Below are 22,966 nucleotides of genomic sequence, written 5' to 3'. Positions count from 1 at the left end.
CTTAACCCGTGTGCAAGTTAGACATCGCTGCCTTTTGCGCGCTGACTTGACACACCCTCTGACTCTGAGAAAAAACGCGGCATCTTCCGATCCACGGGAATGAAAATCCTGAATGTGGAAATGACGATGATGATTATGCAAAGCATTTTTACGGTCGATAATTTTCTATTTCTCCTATATAATGTGACGGTAAAGTCATTTTTTTTTCCCCCCCCCTTATTGTGCTAATAACACTTTTTGTCTGTTGCAGCTATAATTTCATACTTTTTTTCAGGTCACTTAATCTTATCCTACTTATACTAAAATTATGAAACAAACAAACTGGCAAACAGACGTTACAACAAGTTTCCGCAAACTGCTTATTCGTTTTACAAATACTTTTCTAGTATCGAATAATGCAATTTGCAAGAAATCTTGGAAAAATCACTCTTTTGAGGATTACGTTTTGTTTTCAGTCAAATTGTGAATCATTTTTCAATACAACGTGCATTTCTCTGTTGCAGGTGAATCGATCCGGTTTCATTGACGTCACTGGTTGCGAAAACGGAAATAATCTTATTTTGAAGAAAATATTTGCTGCAATGGTTCTTGGTCCGATAATCGATTGTCCAAAGAAGAATATTCTTTTGCAATCGAAACAATCTGCCAAAAACTATTGCATTAAATATTTTCTTCGAGCCTTTCTTCAGATAGATTTTTCTGTTTCAGGTCGGTCAATCTGGTTTTCTTGAGAAACGACGTAGGCACACGAACGGCTACTTTATCGAAACAAAAACGATAGGTGAGCAGACGAACGGATTTTTAATGATTAATTATCCACCTAGGAAATCAATATTACGACTCAGAAGTACTACACGCAAATACGATTGACTTGCGTTAAATGTTTGAATACATGTTTCCATTCATTTTCATTACAGTTCACTGCTTTTGACGTGATCCATGCTCATGCCGAAACGAACGTTGGAGAAACCGCTACGAGATGAGTGCAGCAGCTTGGAAACTGAGAAATTTCTTCTCACGTGATTGCTCAAAGTCGAATCAAGGTTTATCTGAACAGAGCGACATCGCATGTTATTTATTCCTCACGATATCATAAGGTTTTTGTTTGAATTTGTGCTGAATTGGTCAGTGCAGTGTTCTCACTGATTATAAATATTGAATGTACTAACGAAATATTATACGAACTTACAGAAATCAACTGCAGTAGTATCGTCAGGCATTGTAAGAAATGAACCAAATTGCGTTCCATCACCAGGCGAGCACACAGAACGAACGTTGCAGCTGTACCGACTGCTTCTTCATGAGGAAGAACCAGGTACGTTGTCGATATGATTCTTGCTGACCAGTTGTCTTTTCATCGTCTGCGAATTTCGTTCATTCTCACAAAATTTGATGGCCAGTCGACGTTGCAGAGAAAAAATTTTATCAAATAACTGTTGGGATACCTCGAGCTGATTTTTCCGTACCTTTGCACGCCTCGTTGGATAATGCAACCTGAAATTACGATTTAGTGTTCACCTGAGATGTAAAGCGATGGAACATCATTCATCCCTCACATTATCATTATATTTTGTTTGTATTCGCGGTGAATTTTACATCACGGTGTATCCATTGATGTTGGAGATTGAATAAACTAACAAAATATTGTTCCAACTTACAGAAACGACCTGCAGTTATATCGTCAGTCACGGTTCGATCTGGACTGAATTGTATCCATTCATCAGACGAGCATACAGAACAAACGTCGAAGGTGTACCGAATGCCTCTCCATGAGGATAAACAGGTACGTCATCGATATGATTCTTTCTTACCGGCTATATTTTCATGGTCAACTGATACCGTTTTTCTTACGGATTTTTATGGCCAGTCGATGTTGCGGGAACAAAGTATTATCAGACAACTGTTCGGATACCTCGAGCTAATTTTTCCGTACCTTTTCACGCCTCGTTGAATAATCCAACCTGAAATTACGATGTAGTGTTCACCTGAGATGGAAAGCGATGGAACATCATTCATCCCTCACATTATCATTATATTTTTGTTTGTATTCGGGGTGAATTTTACATCGCGGTGTATCCATTGATGTTGTAGATTGAATACACTAACAAAGTATCGTTCCAACTTACAGAACCGACCTGCAGTTATATCCTCAGTCATTGTCATAAACGGACCGAATTGTATTCCTTCATCAGACGAGCATACGAAACGAACGTCCTAGTTGCGCCGAATGCCTCTCCATGAGGATAAACAGGCACGTCATCGATATGATTCTTACTTGCCAGGTATATTTTCATCGTCTACTGATTTTGTTTCTCTTGCGGAATTTTATGGCCTGTCGATGTTGCAGAGAAAGAAAATTATCAGACGACTGTTCGGATATGTCGAGCTAGTTTTTCGTATCTTTTCACGCCCCGTTGAATGATGCAACCTAAAATTACAATGTAGCGTTTACCTGAAATGGAGATCGATCGAACATTATTTGTTCCGCTCGTATAGCATTCTAGTTTCGTTTATATTCGGGGTGAATTTTACAACGCGGTGTATCGGTTGAGGTTTCAGATCGAATACACTAATCTAATATTGTTAAAACTTACAGAAACGACATGCAGTTATATCCTCAGTCATGGTCATAAGTGGACTGAATTGTATTCCTTCATCAGACGAGCATAAGAAACGAACGTCCTAGTTGCGCCGAATGCCTCTCCATGAGGATAAACAGGCACGTCATCGATATGATTCTTACTTGCCAGGTATATTTTCATCGTCTACTGATTTCGTTTCTCTTACGGAATTTTATGGCCTGTCGATGTTGCAGAGAAAAAAAATTATCGGACAACTGTTCGGATATGTCGAGCTAGTTTTTCGTATCTCTTCACGCGCCGTTAATAAATGATGCAACCTGAAATTACGATGTAGTGTTTATCTGAAATGGAAACCGATAGCACATAATTCAATTCGTTCATACAGCATTCTAGTTTTGTTTATATTCCGGGTGAATTTTACATCGTTACAACATGAGGGTATCCATTGATGTTGTAGATTGAATACACTAACAAAGTATCGTCCCAACTTACAGAACCGACCTGCAGTTATATCGTCAGTCATTGTCATAAACGGACCGAATTGTATTCCTTCATCAGACGAGCATACGAAACGAACGTCCTAGTTGCGCCGAATGCCTTTCCATGAGGATAAACAGGTACGTCATCGATATGATTCTGACTTGCCAGGTATCTTTTCATCGTATACTGATTTCGTTCCTCTTACGGAATTTTATGGCCTGTCGATGTTGCAGAGAAAAAAAATTATCGGACAACTGTTCGGACATGTCGAGCTAGTTTTTCGCATCTTTTCACGCGCCGTTAAATGATGCAACCTGAAATTACGATGTAGTGTTTATCTGAAATGGAAACCGATCGCACATAATTCATTCTGTTCATACAGCATTCTAGTTTTGTTTATATTCCCGGTGAATTTTACATCGTTACAACATGAGGGTATCCATTGATGTTGTAGATTGAATACACTAACAAAGTTTCGTTCCAACTTACAGAACCGACCTGCAGTTATATCGTCAGTCATTGTCATAAACGGACCGAATTGTTTTCCTTCATCAGACGAGCATACAGAACAAACGTCGAAGGTGCACAGACTGCTTCTCCACGAGGATAAGCAGGTACGTTTTCGATTTGATTCTTGCCGGCTATATTTTCATGGTCGACTGATACCGATTTTCTTACGGATTTTCATGGCCAGTCGATGTTGCCGACAAAATATTATCAGACAACTGTTCGGATACCTCGAGCAAGTTTTTCGTACCTTTTCACGCTTCGATGAATAATGCACCCTGAAACTACGGTGTAGGATTTATCTGAGATGGAAAGCGATCGCACATCATTCATCCCTCACTTTATCATTATATTTTTGTTTCAATTTGTAGTGAATTTTACGATGCGGTGTACTCGTTGATGATGCAGTTTGAATACACTTACAAAATATCGCACCGAATTACGGAATTCAACTGCAGTTATAACGTCAGTCATGGTTATAAATGGACTGAATTGCGTTCCTTGATCGAACGAACATACAGAAGGAACGTCGCTGCTGCACCGACTGATTCTTCATGGGGAAATATAGGTACGCTATCGTTACGATTTTTACTTACCAGCTGTCTATTCATAATCTCCTCACTCCGTTCTGAACTACATCTGATTTTCAATTCTGTGTACTTACGCGTGCTTCTGTCTTTCATTTGTACACTCTGCAGATCATTCTTTCAAAGTTACAATTATTTTTGATACACGCAGCGGCGCGGCGTGTGCTTACATAAAATCCGAATTTATCGTGTGATTTAACATGCGTATTCTCTTACACTTCAGCGCAACGAGCACGCATGCAATCCTGAAGCTGTCCAATAAGATGATGCGAAAATAACGCACGTCGAAGTGCAAAGGGGCCTGTGACGGGTAAGAGAAATATCTATCCTTGAGTTACTATTCAAGCAAAAGAAACGCATCGAATTACGTTAAAATATGTAACACCAACGATATGCCTATTTGAAGCAATAATGTAAAATAATTAATTTGCTTTGACCGTGCCGATACCTGTTGAACAAACTTCGATAGATGAACTGAGCAAAAGATATGGATTGACTTTTCAGTTCAACTACGAGAAGCCTCGAGGAAATGAGCAAAAGGAAAAACGTGACGTTGACACATTTGATGACTGTTGGAATTTGCTGGGGACACTGCGCCATGGCTCGGAAGCAGAGACATCCGAGTAACCCCTGGAATAATCGGAAACGTCCGTGAGTCGCACGCGTTTGGGTTTGGTTGTTTCTTCCCTGGTGTCCCTTTGTCAGGTGGCGTGGCGGTAAAAATTGTCACACAAAATGTTCGCTTAGCTGCACGGATAGGCTCATTCGCTAAGGCAGCGGAGCTCATCCGTCAATCGAATCATTTCCTTGTAATCTTATCGAGCAATGTCCAAGTATTGTCACAACCGTTGCCCGCTGCCTGAAGCGGAATGAGCATCGCGACAGGGAACCCCCGCTTACTCGACACTTGCAAAACCAAAATTAGATTGACTTTTGAAATTATTCGAGGTATTGTCGTTTAAGCGGTGGATTTACCTGAGGTTTGATTATTTCTCAACGATTCTGTAATCGATTAAACTCCTAAAGTCTGGCACAAGTTAACGCAGTTCAATTGCATGCTTTTATTCGAGTTACTTTCCGTTTTACATCAGCCAGCACGAATTGAACAATTGCAGGTTTAGCTCGCTTAGAAAGATGCTGTTAAGCATCATATAGGATGTCTAACCCGTTTTATTTTCTTGTCGTTTTTGTACCACGAGCCCTCCAGCAATCGCAACACTACTCAGTGTAAGAGTAGCTGGCGGGTGGCGGTACAGGAACAGATTCCTCCCTACAGGTACACGACGAACAAGTAAGTCACTCACACAACCACGAGGCGATTGGAGAAGAATGATTGTGTTGGAAAGAGTGTGACAATCGTTAGCTCGTATATAGGTATTGAATCGGGCAGGTAGGGAGGGGAATGCAATGGGATCGGTTGTTCATGATTGTGAGTGCGAGTGTCCGTCTCTCCTTTTTTTATTTGTTTTTTCTTTTATTTTCTATATTTCGAAAACTCCGTTGGGTGGTTCGAAGATACAGGGAATCAGGCGAGGGTAGGCAGGTCGCGATGTACCGGAAGTGACTAACTTTTGTACATTCCACAGCGTCAGGCGATTGCAGAATTATTGTTCAGTCGTGGTAACTTTTGATGATGCTGAAATTCGCGTGTTCTCCCGACGTCTTGACTTTGCCGGTTCCTCCGAATGCCACTTTCTGTAATCGCCTGAATGGGCTGAACGCGTCTCTGAATCATCCACGCGTTTCGTGGTGCGCTGGATGAGAAGAGATGCTGAGCCCGAAGACGTCGCGTCGAAGAGGACCGCCGACCGTCACGCCAGACAATGCATGCTGTTCATCCTCCCCCAACCCCCTGCCCGGACTTGATTTCGTATCTGAGAAAAAGAATCAGCATCGCAATGTGTCGGAATTGTAAAGACGCTGATGCGGATTTTCTTTCTAAAGGATTATGCGACAAGTCCAGTTACTCTAAGTTGTGCCTTCTTCCGAATCAATCGATCGCGCCTTTTAGCGCGTCGATTTCGCGAACGCTATCAACAATTCTAACGTGAATTTTTTTTTTTTTTTTTTTGTTCTTAACCCGTGTGCAAGTTAGACATCGCTGCCTTTTGCGCGCTGACTTGACACACCCTCTGACTCTGAGAAAAAACGCGGCATCTTCCGATCCACGGGAATGAAAATCCTGAATGTGGAAATGACGATGATGATTATGCAAAGCATTTTTACGGTCGATAATTTTCTATTTCTCCTATATAATGTGACGGTAAAGTCATTTTTTTTTCCCCCCCCCTTATTGTGCTAATAACACTTTTTGTCTGTTGCAGCTATAATTTCATACTTTTTTTCAGGTCACTTAATCTTATCCTACTTATACTAAAATTATGAAACAAACAAACTGGCAAACAGACGTTACAACAAGTTTCCGCAAACTGCTTATTCGTTTTACAAATACTTTTCTAGTATCGAATAATGCAATTTGCAAGAAATCTTGGAAAAATCACTCTTTTGAGGATTACGTTTTGTTTTCAGTCAAATTGTGAATCATTTTTCAATACAACGTGCATTTCTCTGTTGCAGGTGAATCGATCCGGTTTCATTGACGTCACTGGTTGCGAAAACGGAAATAATCTTATTTTGAAGAAAATATTTGCTGCAATGGTTCTTGGTCCGATAATCGATTGTCCAAAGAAGAATATTCTTTTGCAATCGAAACAATCTGCCAAAAACTATTGCATTAAATATTTTCTTCGAGCCTTTCTTCAGATAGATTTTTCTGTTTCAGGTCGGTCAATCTGGTTTTCTTGAGAAACGACGTAGGCACACGAACGGCTACTTTATCGAAACAAAAACGATAGGTGAGCAGACGAACGGATTTTTAATGATTAATTATCCACCTAGGAAATCAATATTACGACTCAGAAGTACTACACGCAAATACGATTGACTTGCGTTAAATGTTTGAATACATGTTTCCATTCATTTTCATTACAGTTCACTGCTTTTGACGTGATCCATGCTCATGCCGAAACGAACGTTGGAGAAACCGCTACGAGATGAGTGCAGCAGCTTGGAAACTGAGAAATTTCTTCTCACGTGATTGCTCAAAGTCGAATCAAGGTTTATCTGAACAGAGCGACATCGCATGTTATTTATTCCTCACGATATCATAAGGTTTTTGTTTGAATTTGTGCTGAATTGGTCAGTGCAGTGTTCTCACTGATTATAAATATTGAATGTACTAACGAAATATTATACGAACTTACAGAAATCAACTGCAGTAGTATCGTCAGGCATTGTAAGAAATGAACCAAATTGCGTTCCATCACCAGGCGAGCACACAGAACGAACGTTGCAGCTGTACCGACTGCTTCTTCATGAGGAAGAACCAGGTACGTTGTCGATATGATTCTTGCTGACCAGTTGTCTTTTCATCGTCTGCGAATTTCGTTCATTCTCACAAAATTTGATGGCCAGTCGACGTTGCAGAGAAAAAATTTTATCAAATAACTGTTGGGATACCTCGAGCTGATTTTTCCGTACCTTTGCACGCCTCGTTGGATAATGCAACCTGAAATTACGATTTAGTGTTCACCTGAGATGTAAAGCGATGGAACATCATTCATCCCTCACATTATCATTATATTTTGTTTGTATTCGCGGTGAATTTTACATCACGGTGTATCCATTGATGTTGGAGATTGAATAAACTAACAAAATATTGTTCCAACTTACAGAAACGACCTGCAGTTATATCGTCAGTCACGGTTCGATCTGGACTGAATTGTATCCATTCATCAGACGAGCATACAGAACAAACGTCGAAGGTGTACCGAATGCCTCTCCATGAGGATAAACAGGTACGTCATCGATATGATTCTTTCTTACCGGCTATATTTTCATGGTCAACTGATACCGTTTTTCTTACGGATTTTTATGGCCAGTCGATGTTGCGGGAACAAAGTATTATCAGACAACTGTTCGGATACCTCGAGCTAATTTTTCCGTACCTTTTCACGCCTCGTTGAATAATCCAACCTGAAATTACGATGTAGTGTTCACCTGAGATGGAAAGCGATGGAACATCATTCATCCCTCACATTATCATTATATTTTTGTTTGTATTCGGGGTGAATTTTACATCGCGGTGTATCCATTGATGTTGTAGATTGAATACACTAACAAAGTATCGTTCCAACTTACAGAACCGACCTGCAGTTATATCCTCAGTCATTGTCATAAACGGACCGAATTGTATTCCTTCATCAGACGAGCATACGAAACGAACGTCCTAGTTGCGCCGAATGCCTCTCCATGAGGATAAACAGGCACGTCATCGATATGATTCTTACTTGCCAGGTATATTTTCATCGTCTACTGATTTTGTTTCTCTTGCGGAATTTTATGGCCTGTCGATGTTGCAGAGAAAGAAAATTATCAGACGACTGTTCGGATATGTCGAGCTAGTTTTTCGTATCTTTTCACGCCCCGTTGAATGATGCAACCTAAAATTACAATGTAGCGTTTACCTGAAATGGAGATCGATCGAACATTATTTGTTCCGCTCGTATAGCATTCTAGTTTCGTTTATATTCGGGGTGAATTTTACAACGCGGTGTATCGGTTGAGGTTTCAGATCGAATACACTAATCTAATATTGTTAAAACTTACAGAAACGACATGCAGTTATATCCTCAGTCATGGTCATAAGTGGACTGAATTGTATTCCTTCATCAGACGAGCATAAGAAACGAACGTCCTAGTTGCGCCGAATGCCTCTCCATGAGGATAAACAGGCACGTCATCGATATGATTCTTACTTGCCAGGTATATTTTCATCGTCTACTGATTTCGTTTCTCTTACGGAATTTTATGGCCTGTCGATGTTGCAGAGAAAAAAAATTATCGGACAACTGTTCGGATATGTCGAGCTAGTTTTTCGTATCTCTTCACGCGCCGTTAATAAATGATGCAACCTGAAATTACGATGTAGTGTTTATCTGAAATGGAAACCGATAGCACATAATTCAATTCGTTCATACAGCATTCTAGTTTTGTTTATATTCCGGGTGAATTTTACATCGTTACAACATGAGGGTATCCATTGATGTTGTAGATTGAATACACTAACAAAGTATCGTCCCAACTTACAGAACCGACCTGCAGTTATATCGTCAGTCATTGTCATAAACGGACCGAATTGTATTCCTTCATCAGACGAGCATACGAAACGAACGTCCTAGTTGCGCCGAATGCCTTTCCATGAGGATAAACAGGTACGTCATCGATATGATTCTGACTTGCCAGGTATCTTTTCATCGTATACTGATTTCGTTCCTCTTACGGAATTTTATGGCCTGTCGATGTTGCAGAGAAAAAAAATTATCGGACAACTGTTCGGACATGTCGAGCTAGTTTTTCGCATCTTTTCACGCGCCGTTAAATGATGCAACCTGAAATTACGATGTAGTGTTTATCTGAAATGGAAACCGATCGCACATAATTCATTCTGTTCATACAGCATTCTAGTTTTGTTTATATTCCCGGTGAATTTTACATCGTTACAACATGAGGGTATCCATTGATGTTGTAGATTGAATACACTAACAAAGTTTCGTTCCAACTTACAGAACCGACCTGCAGTTATATCGTCAGTCATTGTCATAAACGGACCGAATTGTTTTCCTTCATCAGACGAGCATACAGAACAAACGTCGAAGGTGCACAGACTGCTTCTCCACGAGGATAAGCAGGTACGTTTTCGATTTGATTCTTGCCGGCTATATTTTCATGGTCGACTGATACCGATTTTCTTACGGATTTTCATGGCCAGTCGATGTTGCCGACAAAATATTATCAGACAACTGTTCGGATACCTCGAGCAAGTTTTTCGTACCTTTTCACGCTTCGATGAATAATGCACCCTGAAACTACGGTGTAGGATTTATCTGAGATGGAAAGCGATCGCACATCATTCATCCCTCACTTTATCATTATATTTTTGTTTCAATTTGTAGTGAATTTTACGATGCGGTGTACTCGTTGATGATGCAGTTTGAATACACTTACAAAATATCGCACCGAATTACGGAATTCAACTGCAGTTATAACGTCAGTCATGGTTATAAATGGACTGAATTGCGTTCCTTGATCGAACGAACATACAGAAGGAACGTCGCTGCTGCACCGACTGATTCTTCATGGGGAAATATAGGTACGCTATCGTTACGATTTTTACTTACCAGCTGTCTATTCATAATCTCCTCACTCCGTTCTGAACTACATCTGATTTTCAATTCTGTGTACTTACGCGTGCTTCTGTCTTTCATTTGTACACTCTGCAGATCATTCTTTCAAAGTTACAATTATTTTTGATACACGCAGCGGCGCGGCGTGTGCTTACATAAAATCCGAATTTATCGTGTGATTTAACATGCGTATTCTCTTACACTTCAGCGCAACGAGCACGCATGCAATCCTGAAGCTGTCCAATAAGATGATGCGAAAATAACGCACGTCGAAGTGCAAAGGGGCCTGTGACGGGTAAGAGAAATATCTATCCTTGAGTTACTATTCAAGCAAAAGAAACGCATCGAATTACGTTAAAATATGTAACACCAACGATATGCCTATTTGAAGCAATAATGTAAAATAATTAATTTGCTTTGACCGTGCCGATACCTGTTGAACAAACTTCGATAGATGAACTGAGCAAAAGATATGGATTGACTTTTCAGTTCAACTACGAGAAGCCTCGAGGAATAGAGCAAAAGGAAAAACGTGACGTTGACACATTTGATGACTGTTGGAATTTGCTGGGGACACTGCGCCATGGCTCGGAAGCAGAGACATCCGAGTAACCCCTGGAATAATCGGAAACGTCCGTGAGTCGCACGCGTTTGGGTTTGGTTGTTTCTTCCCTGGTGTCCCTTTGTCAGGTGGCGTGGCGGTAAAAATTGTCACACAAAATGTTCGCTTAGCTGCACGGATAGGCTCATTCGCTAAGGCAGCGGAGCTCATCCGTCAATCGAATCATTTCCTTGTAATCTTATCGAGCAATGTCCAAGTATTGTCACAACCGTTGCCCGCTGCCTGAAGCGGAATGAGCATCGCGACAGGGAACCCCCGCTTACTCGACACTTGCAAAACCAAAATTAGATTGACTTTTGAAATTATTCGAGGTATTGTCGTTTAAGCGGTGGATTTACCTGAGGTTTGATTATTTCTCAACGATTCTGTAATCGATTAAACTCCTAAAGTCTGGCACAAGTTAACGCAGTTCAATTGCATGCTTTTATTCGAGTTACTTTCCGTTTTACATCAGCCAGCACGAATTGAACAATTGCAGGTTTAGCTCGCTTAGAAAGATGCTGTTAAGCATCATATAGGATGTCTAACCCGTTTTATTTTCTTGTCGTTTTTGTACCACGAGCCCTCCAGCAATCGCAACACTACTCAGTGTAAGAGTAGCTGGCGGGTGGCGGTACAGGAACAGATTCCTCCCTACAGGTACACGACGAACAAGTAAGTCACTCACACAACCACGAGGCGATTGGAGAAGAATGATTGTGTTGGAAAGAGTGTGACAATCGTTAGCTCGTATATAGGTATTGAATCGGGCAGGTAGGGAGGGGAATGCAATGGGATCGGTTGTTCATGATTGTGAGTGCGAGTGTCCGTCTCTCCTTTTTTTATTTGTTTTTTCTTTTATTTTCTATATTTCGAAAACTCCGTTGGGTGGTTCGAAGATACAGGGAATCAGGCGAGGGTAGGCAGGTCGCGATGTACCGGAAGTGACTAACTTTTGTACATTCCACAGCGTCAGGCGATTGCAGAATTATTGTTCAGTCGTGGTAACTTTTGATGATGCTGAAATTCGCGTGTTCTCCCGACGTCTTGACTTTGCCGGTTCCTCCGAATGCCACTTTCTGTAATCGCCTGAATGGGCTGAACGCGTCTCTGAATCATCCACGCGTTTCGTGGTGCGCTGGATGAGAAGAGATGCTGAGCCCGAAGACGTCGCGTCGAAGAGGACCGCCGACCGTCACGCCAGACAATGCATGCTGTTCATCCTCCCCCAACCCCCTGCCCGGACTTGATTTCGTATCTGAGAAAAAGAATCAGCATCGCAATGTGTCGGAATTGTAAAGACGCTGATGCGGATTTTCTTTCTAAAGGATTATGCGACAAGTCCAGTTACTCTAAGTTGTGCCTTCTTCCGAATCAATCGATCGCGCCTTTTAGCGCGTCGATTTCGCGAACGCTATCAACAATTCTAACGTGAATTTTTTTTTTTTTTTTTTTGTTCTTAACCCGTGTGCAAGTTAGACATCGCTGCCTTTTGCGCGCTGACTTGACACACCCTCTGACTCTGAGAAAAAACGCGGCATCTTCCGATCCACGGGAATGAAAATCCTGAATGTGGAAATGACGATGATGATTATGCAAAGCATTTTTACGGTCGATAATTTTCTATTTCTCCTATATAATGTGACGGTAAAGTCATTTTTTTTTCCCCCCCCCTTATTGTGCTAATAACACTTTTTGTCTGTTGCAGCTATAATTTCATACTTTTTTTCAGGTCACTTAATCTTATCCTACTTATACTAAAATTATGAAACAAACAAACTGGCAAACAGACGTTACAACAAGTTTCCGCAAACTGCTTATTCGTTTTACAAATACTTTTCTAGTATCGAATAATGCAATTTGCAAGAAATCTTGGAAAAATCACTCTTTTGAGGATTACGTTTTGTTTTCAGTCAAATTGTGAATCATTTTTCAATACAACGTGCATTTCTCTGTTGCAGGTGAATCGATCCGGTTTCATTGACGTCACTGGTTGCGAAAACGGAAATAATCTTATTTTGAAGAAAATATTTGCTGCAATGGTTCTTGGTCCGATAATCGATTGTCCAAAGAAGAATATTCTTTTGCAATCGAAACAATCTGCCAAAAACTATTGCATTAAATATTTTCTTCGAGCCTTTCTTCAGATAGATTTTTCTGTTTCAGGTCGGTCAATCTGGTTTTCTTGAGAAACGACGTAGGCACACGAACGGCTACTTTATCGAAACAAAAACGATAGGTGAGCAAACGAACGGATTTTTAATGATTAATTATCCACCTAGGAAATCAATATTACGACTCAGAAGTACTACACGCAAATACGATTGACTTGCGTTAAATGTTTGAATACATGTTTCCATTCATTTTCATTACAGTTCACTGTTTTTGACGTGATCCATGCTCATGCCGAAACGAACGTTGGAGAAACCGCTACGAGATGAGTGCAGCAGCTTGGAAACTGAGAAATTTCTTTTCGCGTGATTTCCCTAAGTTGAATGAAGTTTTCTCTGAAACAGAACGTTATTGCACGTTTTCTACTCCTGACTTGATACCTTTAGACTGAGAACAAGAGCGGCATTTTTTGATACACGGGAATTAAAATCCTGAATATGGAAATGACGATCAGAATGATGTCAATCATCTATTTGGCCGATAATTGTCCATTTCTGCTGTATGATGTGACGGTAAAATCCTTTTTATACCTGCTGTTATTGTGCTGACAAAACTTTGCCTTTATTGCAGCTATAATTTCACACTATGTTCCAGGTCACTCAATCATTTCCTTCTCATACTAAAATGATGAAAGAAACGTCTGTGTGTCAGACGTTTCATCAAGTTCCGGCAAATTGCTTATTCATTCCACAAATACTTTACTGGATTCGAATAATCCAATTCGCAAGAAGTCATGGAAAAATCATTCTTCTGTGGATCACGTGTTGTTTTCAGTAAATCTCTGAATAATTTTCTAACACAACGAGTATTTCTCTGTTTCAGGTGAATCGATCTTTTTTCATTGGTATCACTGGTTGTGAAAACGGAAATAATTCTCTTTTGTAGATAATATTTGCTGCAATGGTTCTTGGTCCGACTTCCTATAGTCTACAGAGGAATATTCCTTTGCAATCGAAACAATCTGCGAAGAACCTTTGCAATAAATTTTCCCTTAGAGCTTTTTTCAGACAGATTTTTCCGTTCCAGCTCGGTCAATTTGGATTTCTTGAGAAACTACTACGTTACTCGAACAGCTACTCTATCGACAAAAAAACGATAGGACAGCAGTGGATCCAATTTTCAATGAATAGTCATCTATCTAGAAAATTAATCTTTTGACTCAGAACTTTTACACTTGAATATGATTGACTCCCATTAATAGTTTGAATACACGATTTTATCGATTTCCCACACAGTCCAATGCTTCCTACGTGATCCATGCTCACGTCGAAACCAACGTTGAAGAAACCGCTACGTGAAGAGTGCAGCGGCTTGAAAAGGGTGAACTTCCTTTTCACGTGATTGCTGTGAGTGGAACCAAGGTTTATCTGAAACAGAACGCCGTCGCACGTTATTTATTCCTCACGATATCGTAATGTTTTTGTTTGAATTTGTGATGAATTGTTCTGTGCAGTGTTCTCACTGATGATAGATATTGAATGTACTAACAAAATATTGTACGAACTTACAGAAATCAACTGCAGTAGTACCGTCAGTCACCGTACGAAACGCTCCATCAATAAACCGAATTTGAGTTTAATTTGCCACTCACATTTTTCTTTAGCTCCAGCTATCTAGTGTACTAGTCATATTTTCCATCCATTCAATTATAATTTTTTCCTCCTTTTTCACGTCACTGAATTGAAAATTTCTGTGTTGTGTCAATCATTTAGGGTTCGGTGTCCCTAGGGGCACAAAATTATTTCCCTACCCTGCAAAATATTTACTTTTTTGGTTCACAGCTGATCTCGGAAAATGAGTTTTTTATTTCAGAATTGCGCCAATCAGCCAAAACTAATGGCAGCAACCATTTGCCTGGATATTTCCTCCAGCGTTTTTTTTTTCTTTGTTCATCAGGTTAGTTCATACTGATTCCCGGGAAAAGCAGAACCGTTGTGAAGCAGACAATTAAAAAACATGTACGCCATCAACATAATTTCAAACAGTTGTACATGACCAACAAGTCGTAAGAACAGTATTTCACGCAGTATTTTTCATCCTTCCGCAAACTAGTTCAACTACTAGAAAAACTATAACATGGGATCAGAAGTTTTAGTCTTGAATATTTTCTTTTTTTTCTCAACAGGTTCCTCCATTTCTCATGAAACTGTTTCTATTGTATTGTCTTTAAACGTTGTCTGATTTATGAACCGTGTCGGAGTCCTTTCAATTTTTTGTATTTTCATCGAAAGAACCATACGTTCAAAGAGAAAAGAAAACTTGCAAGTTTTCATGTCCATTATTGGAATGTGAATTATAAATTTCAGATTTTTTCATCCAACTGTGATCATCCTGGCGAAGTTTATTGGGATAGACCGACAAAGACACCAACATTTTTCTGAAACACTTTTTTTCGGATAGTGGAGTTCCGAAAACGTAAGGATTTATTGAAATTAGATGAAGTCATGTTCGATCGTAACCAACACTTTTCTTATATCATCATAGACGACGAAAACTATAAATCATGTATTTGGAAGACCGTATTCACATAAAACCTTGTCATTTTGCATATTTGCCCCTAAATTTTGCTTTTCATGCTTGTAATAGTACTGCAAGTGTGCCCACGACGTCGACCCAATGAATTGCTTTATGTTTTCACAAAATTATGCAACACACTTAATCCAAATTCCGTTAGCTTTCCAGTGAATCGTCGCATCTCTTCGGGGGCCTGATTGAAGTTGTTCCTGTTGGCGTCCACAAAGTTTTTTAACCAGTTTAATTTGAGTTTTTTCCAACCCTTATGATATTTTCCCGATTAATTTTTTTGTTCTTTTAGCTCGACAGATTTTTCTCCATCTAATCAAATGATTTATGTAAACGGTTTTCTAACCCTGATTTTTTCAGAATTCAGCTTGATAATAAATTTCCCGTACCAATGATTGATGGTACCCAAGGACTTTAACCTAGACAGAGGTGAATGATTTAGGGCTACATCTGAGACTAGGATTAATTTAATCAGTGTTTAAGTGTTGAAATAGATATAAGTGCATGGGTAGGAAAGTGCATGCATGCAAAGGCTTATGCTGTAAGGCAAATTTCTAAAGGCAGAAGTCGATGATGCTAAAGGGCAGAAGTCTAAAGGCGGAGGCTGATGCTCGAGGGAGTAGAAAGGTGAAGGTCAAAGCTCTGGGGCTAAATTCAGATACTTAGATTTATTTCACTGGAGTCCAAATTCTAAGGTAGACATAGACGTAGACATACATGTATGGGTAAGAAAGTGCATGTTCACAGTGGCCGATGCTGGAAGGTAAAATTATAGAAGCAAAAGTCAATGATCCTAGAGGGCTGAAATATAAAGGCTGAGGCTGATGTTTGAGGGAATATAAAGGCAACGTTGCTCTAGAGCTAGATTCTAAGACTAGGATTACTTTCATATACATTAGTTGTAAGATGTATCTAAGTGCGTAAGGGCGATGGTTGATGCTGTAGAACAATAATCAAACGTTGATGGAAATTCGAAAATGCGCAAACCCCTGATCCGTTCGCCCATTACGGAGGAGTGACAACCTCTGATCGGTTCCTCCATGATTAAGAAGTGAATACGTCTGATCGGCTTACCCTTGACAGAGAAGCGGAGAATACCTCTCGCATTTTGAGACCGCACCTCGAAACAAGAGTGTGACCCTTTCACGTCTCACACCTTAAAATTGGAGTCTGAACCTTTTATGTACCACACCTCGAAATGGAGTCTCGACCCGTTTCCGCGGTTCCCCCTCGAAATCAAAGTGCGAACTGCTTACCAGTTCTGACTGATACGTTAGGAAAAAAGTAGAACGCTAATGTTAACACGGAAAATTCGCAAACCCCTGATCCGTTCGCCCATTGTGGAGGAGTGACAACCTCTGATCGGTTCCTTCATGATTAAGGAGTGAATACGTCCGATCGGCTTACCCTTGACAGAGAAGCGGAGAATACCTCTCGCATTTTGAGACCGCACCTCGAAACAAGAGTGTGACCCTTTCACGTCTCACGCCTTAAAATTGGAGTCTGGACCTTTTATGTACCACATCTCGAAATGGAGTCTCGACCCGTTGCCGCGATTCCCCCTCGAAATCAAAGTGCAAACTGCTTACCAGTTCTGACTGATACGTTAGGAAAAAAGTAGAACGCTAATGTTAACACGGAAAATTCGCAAACCCCTGATCGATTCCTCCATGATTGAGGAGTGAATACGTCTGATCGGTTCACCCTTGACAGAGAAGCGGAGAATACCTCTCGCATTTTGAGACCGCACCTCGAAACAAGAGTGTGACCCTTTCACGTCTCACGCCTTAAAATTGGAGTCTGAACCTTTTATGTACCACACCTCGAAATGGAGTCTCGACCCGTTGCCGCGATTCCCCCTCGAAATCAAAGTGCGAACTGCTTACCAGTTCTGACTGATACGTTAGGAAAAAAGTAGAACGCTAATGTTAACACGGAAAATTCGCAAACCCCTGATCCGTTCGCCCATTGCGGAGGAGTGACAACCTCTGATCGGTTCCTTCATGATTAAGGAGTGAATACGTCCGATCGGCTTACCCTTGACAGAGAAGCGGAGAATACCTCTCGCATTTTGAGACCGCACCTCGAAACAAGAGTGTGACCCTTTCACGTCTCACACCTTAAAATTGGAGTCTGAACCTTTTATGTACCACACCTCGAAATGGAGTCTCGACCCGTTTCCGCGGTTCCCCCTCGAAATCAAAGTGCGAACTGCTTACCAGTTCTGACTGATACGTTAGGAAAAAAGTAGAACGCTAATGTTAACACGGAAAATTCGCAAACCCCTGATCCGTTCGCCCATTGCGGAGGAGTGACAACCTCTGATCGGTTCCTTCATGATTAAGGAGTGAATACGTCCGATCGGCTTACCCTTGACAGAGAAGCGGAGAATACCTCTCGCATTTTGAGACCGCACCTCGAAACAAGAGTGTGACCCTTTCACGTCTCACGCCTTAAAATTGGAGTCTGGACCTTTTATGTACCACACCTCGAAATGGAGTCTCGACCCGTTGCCGCGATTCCCCCTCGAAATCAAAGTGCGAACTGCTTACCAGTTCTGACTGATACGTTAGGAAAAAAGTAGAACGCTAATGTTAACACGGAAAATTCGCAAACCCCTGATCCGTTCGCCCATTGCGGAGGAGTGACAACCTCTGATCGGTTCCTTCATGATTAAGGAGTGAATACGTCCGATCGGCTTACCCTTGACAGAGAAGCGGAGAATACCTCTCGCATTTTGAGACCGCACCTCGAAACAAGAGTGTGACCCTTTCACGTCTCACACCTTAAAATTGGAGTCTGAACCTTTTATGTACCACACCTCGAAATGGAGTCTCGACCCGTTTCCGCGGTTCCCCCTCGAAATCAAAGTGCGAACTGCTTACCAGTTCTGACTGATACGTTAGGAAAAAAGTAGAACGCTAATGTTAACACGGAAAATTCGCAAACCCCTGATCCGTTCGCCCATTGCGGAGGAGTGACAACCTCTGATCGGTTCCTTCATGATTAAGGAGTGAATACGTCCGATCGGCTTACCCTTGACAGAGAAGCGGAGAATACCTCTCGCATTTTGAGACCGCACCTCGAAACAAGAGTGTGACCCTTTCACGTCTCACGCCTTAAAATTGGAGTCTGGACCTTTTATGTACCACACCTCGAAATGGAGTCTCGACCCGTTGCCGCGATTCCCCCTCGAAATCAAAGTGCGAACTGCTTACCAGTTCTGACTGATACGTTAGGAAAAAAGTAGAACGCTAATGTTAACACGGAAAATTCGCAAACCCCTGATCCGTTCGCCCATTGCGGAAGAGTGACAACCTCTGATCGGTTCCTTCATGATTAAGGAGTGAATACGTCCGATCGGCTTACCCTTGACAGAGAAGCGGAGAATACCTCTCGCATTTTGAGACCGCACCTCGAAACAAGAGTGTGACCCTTTCACGTCTCACACCTTAAAATTGGAGTCTGAACCTTTTATGTACCACACCTCGAAATGGAGTCTCGACCCGTTGCCGCGATTCCCCCTCGAAATCAAAGTGCGAACTGCTTACCAGTTCTGACTGATACGTTAGGAAAAAAGTAGAACGCTAATGTTAACACGGAAAATTCGCAAACCCCTGATCCGTTCGCCCATTGCGGAGGAGTGACAACCTCTGATCGGTTCCTTCATGATTAAGGAGTGAATACGTCCGATCGGCTTACCCTTGACAGAGAAGCGGAGAATACCTCTCGCATTTTGAGACCGCACCTCGAAACAAGAGTGTGACCCTTTCACGTCTCACGCCTTAAAATTGGAGTCTGGACCTTTTATGTACCACACCTCGAAATGGAGTCTCGACCCGTTGCCGCGATTCCCCCTCGAAATCAAAGTGCGAACTGCTTACCAGTTCTGACTGATACGTTAGGAAAAAAGTAGAACGCTAATGTTAACACGGAAAATTCGCAAACCCCTGATCCGTTCGCCCATTGCGGAAGAGTGACAACCTCTGATCGGTTCCTTCATGATTAAGGTGTGAATACGTCCGATCGGCTTACCCTTGACAGAGAAGCGGAGAATACCTCTCGCATTTTGAGACCGCACCTCGAAACAAGAGTGTGACCCTTTCACGTCTCACACCTTAAAATTGGAGTCTGAACCTTTTATGTACCACACCTCGAAATGGAGTCTCGACCCGTTGCCGCGATTCCCCCTCGAAATCAAAGTGCGAACTGCTTACCAGTTCTGACTGATACGTTAGGAAAAAAGTAGAACGCTAATGTTAACACGGAAAATTCGCAAACCCCTGATCCGTTCGCCCATTGCGGAGGAGTGACAACCTCTGATCGGTTCCTTCATGATTAAGGAGTGAATACGTCCGATCGGCTTACCCTTGACAGAGAAGCGGAGAATACCTCTCGCATTTTGAGACCGCACCTCGAAACAAGAGTGTGACCCTTTCACGTCTCACGCCTTAAAATTGGAGTCTGGACCTTTTATGTACCACACCTCGAAATGGAGTCTCGACCCGTTGCCGCGATTCCCCCTCGAAATCAAAGTGCGAACTGCTTACCAGTTCTGACTGATACGTTAGGAAAAAAGTAGAACGCTAATGTTAACACGGAAAATTCGCAAACCCCTGATCCGTTCGCCCATTGCGGAGGAGTGACAACCTCTGATCGGTTCCTTCATGATTAAGGAGTGAATACGTCCGATCGGCTTACCCTTGACAGAGAAGCGGAGAATACCTCTCGCATTTTGAGACCGCACCTCGAAACAAGAGTGTGACCCTTTCACGTCTCACGCCTTAAAATTGGAGTCTGGACCTTTTATGTACCACACCTCGAAATGGAGTCTCGACCCGTTGCCGCGATTCCCCCTCGAAATCAAAGTGCGAACTGCTTACCAGTTCTGACTGATACGTTAGGAAAAAAGTAGAACGCTAATGTTAACACGGAAAATTCGCAAACCCCTGATCGGTTCCTCCATGATTAAGGAGTGAATACGTCTGATCGGCTTACCCTTGAAAGAGAAGCGGAGAATACCTCTCACATTTTGAGACCGCACCTCGAAACAAGAGTGTGAACCTTTCACGTCTCACACCTTAAAATTGGAGTCTGAACCTTCCAAACAGGTATCACACCTTGTAACTGTTGACTTCTATTCGGAATAAAATTGCGAACATCTCGTAGGTGGCAAGAATCTCTAGTTGAAAACTGCGCCTGTCCCACGCTTTCGTCTCTAAGCAGGCCGTGCACCCGTAGAGTCGTTCCAGACGTTACGACGTTCTGGGCGACCCCTAAGTTTCACCGTGTACTTGTGCATGGTGACGCCAGTAGGCATATCCCAGGCCTATATCTCTTCTGTATACGTACCTGCTCCGATGCCCGGCCAGGGTACCGGAATGAAGCAGTACTTATGTAGGTGAGACGAAGCTGGTGCACTGCGGTGTCTCGACACCCTGGTGGCGGCGGGTTGTACGTTTGGACTTTCACTGAATGTCCTAGTCGCGGGAACGTGACGTCTGGGGAGAGTCTGTGTTGGGGCGGACGTGGGCCGAGACTGGTTATTTGCCGGACCCAGATAAATCGCGTTAATATTTCTCATAAGAATAATTTTAAAAATCGTAGTGTTAAATATAGTTTCTTATTCGTGGATTAGGCCTACTGGGGATACCACGGTAAAAAAAGCGCGCCGAATACTCTACTGCTTGCAGTGGCGTGGAAACGAGTATAATAATGATGTAAGTTCTTCCAAATTTATATCTTTCACGTCCGGCACGTTCCCGGACTGTCACTTTCAACTCTTGCCGTAACCTCATACTTCTCATTTCGTTCCTCTATCTGTCACGTGTTTTCGTACTTGCACATGGCTAAAAAGTATCTACTCACTACTATGTGCGATCCTCTCCTATTCTCAGACCTCCTCCGAACATCCCTCCGATCTGATATGTCTACACTAGGCCGGTCTTCGATAGTCATTCTCGGAGTTTGGTGCTCCTATCGACTAAAATTTTTCTCAATAATTTTTTTCCATTGAAGCTGAAATCCCAAGCTCCCATCTCAATCCAATTTCATGTATCAATCCCTGTGGATTTACTAGTTCGAAGAGAAAACAATGAACATAGTCCAAATTCGACTCATTTTCTAATCAAGTTTTATTTGACATCAAAAAACTATTTCGAAATAAAAATAGTGTTAAACTTTTTCGCACAGGTGGTCCAAATCATTCTTTTGATACCTCATAACGTTCAATTAATTATTTCTCATGTTATAAATGTAGAAAATTGGTTATACATTTTTCTTTCGTCATATTTGCAAATCACTGATTACTTTGTCGGAAAATTGAAACAATCGTTGATCACTGCTTGCATGATTTTTAGTTCACAAAACCCTACAATTAAGCGATTAGAAATGGAAGAATTTGGCCATCGGTATGGAAAAATACTTACAAATCTTTTTTTATCACTTTTTTTTTTGTTCACCTGAAACGAGTTTTGAGTATTAAATAAACATATTTCGACTATGTTAAATTTTTTATCCTTCGGGTAGGACCAGAATGCTTCGTTAATATCTCCCAGTATCAGATTTATACTCTCGATATATGATAAGCTACAAGTTTTGAACATTGTAATGCATTCAGTTTTAATAAATTTGAAGTTGATACAATCATCCTAGAGATTTTCTAAATCCCGTACACAGGTTTCTTTTCGAATATTACAGTGCAAAGTTCGCTATCGTACCATATTATATCGTCCCAGAATAAAAAAATATTTAATTTTACCATCCGTTTCGATGGTGTCGAGAACTGAGATCCACCCAACATTAGACATGAATTTATTATCATTACTATAGTTTGCCTTACTAAAGTCAAATCTGGTCAAGTTGGTTGACAAGTTGCTGTAACAGTTACCATCAAGCGCCTCCCGCACGCATTGCGTATAACTGCATTATAAAACCGCACTATTTATATGAATTTTTGATCCCGTGATGTATAAGAAAAAAGTCATTATTATTATTTTGTTTTTCAATTCAATGGAAATAATATTGTCTTTTCTTCATTCGCGTGTGATGAATTCCTGATTTCATGATTCACCTCTTCGTAGATTCATTCCACTACATACGTTCGTTCATAATTTCAATGTCTATACATATATACATAGCTTTTATCTACACACCGCTTGTACAAGAATACTTCAATAGCTAAACTACAAGGCGTCTAGACTCTAAGCGGGGAATCACCAAGGAAAATTGACTTTACACGCTAGCTCTATCCGACGGTGAAAACAGGTA

Source organism: Neodiprion virginianus, chromosome 7 (genome assembly GCF_021901495.1).
Source record: "Neodiprion virginianus isolate iyNeoVirg1 chromosome 7, iyNeoVirg1.1, whole genome shotgun sequence".
NCBI lineage: Eukaryota > Metazoa > Arthropoda > Insecta > Hymenoptera > Diprionidae > Neodiprion > Neodiprion virginianus.
This window is presented reverse-complemented; position numbering follows the sequence as displayed.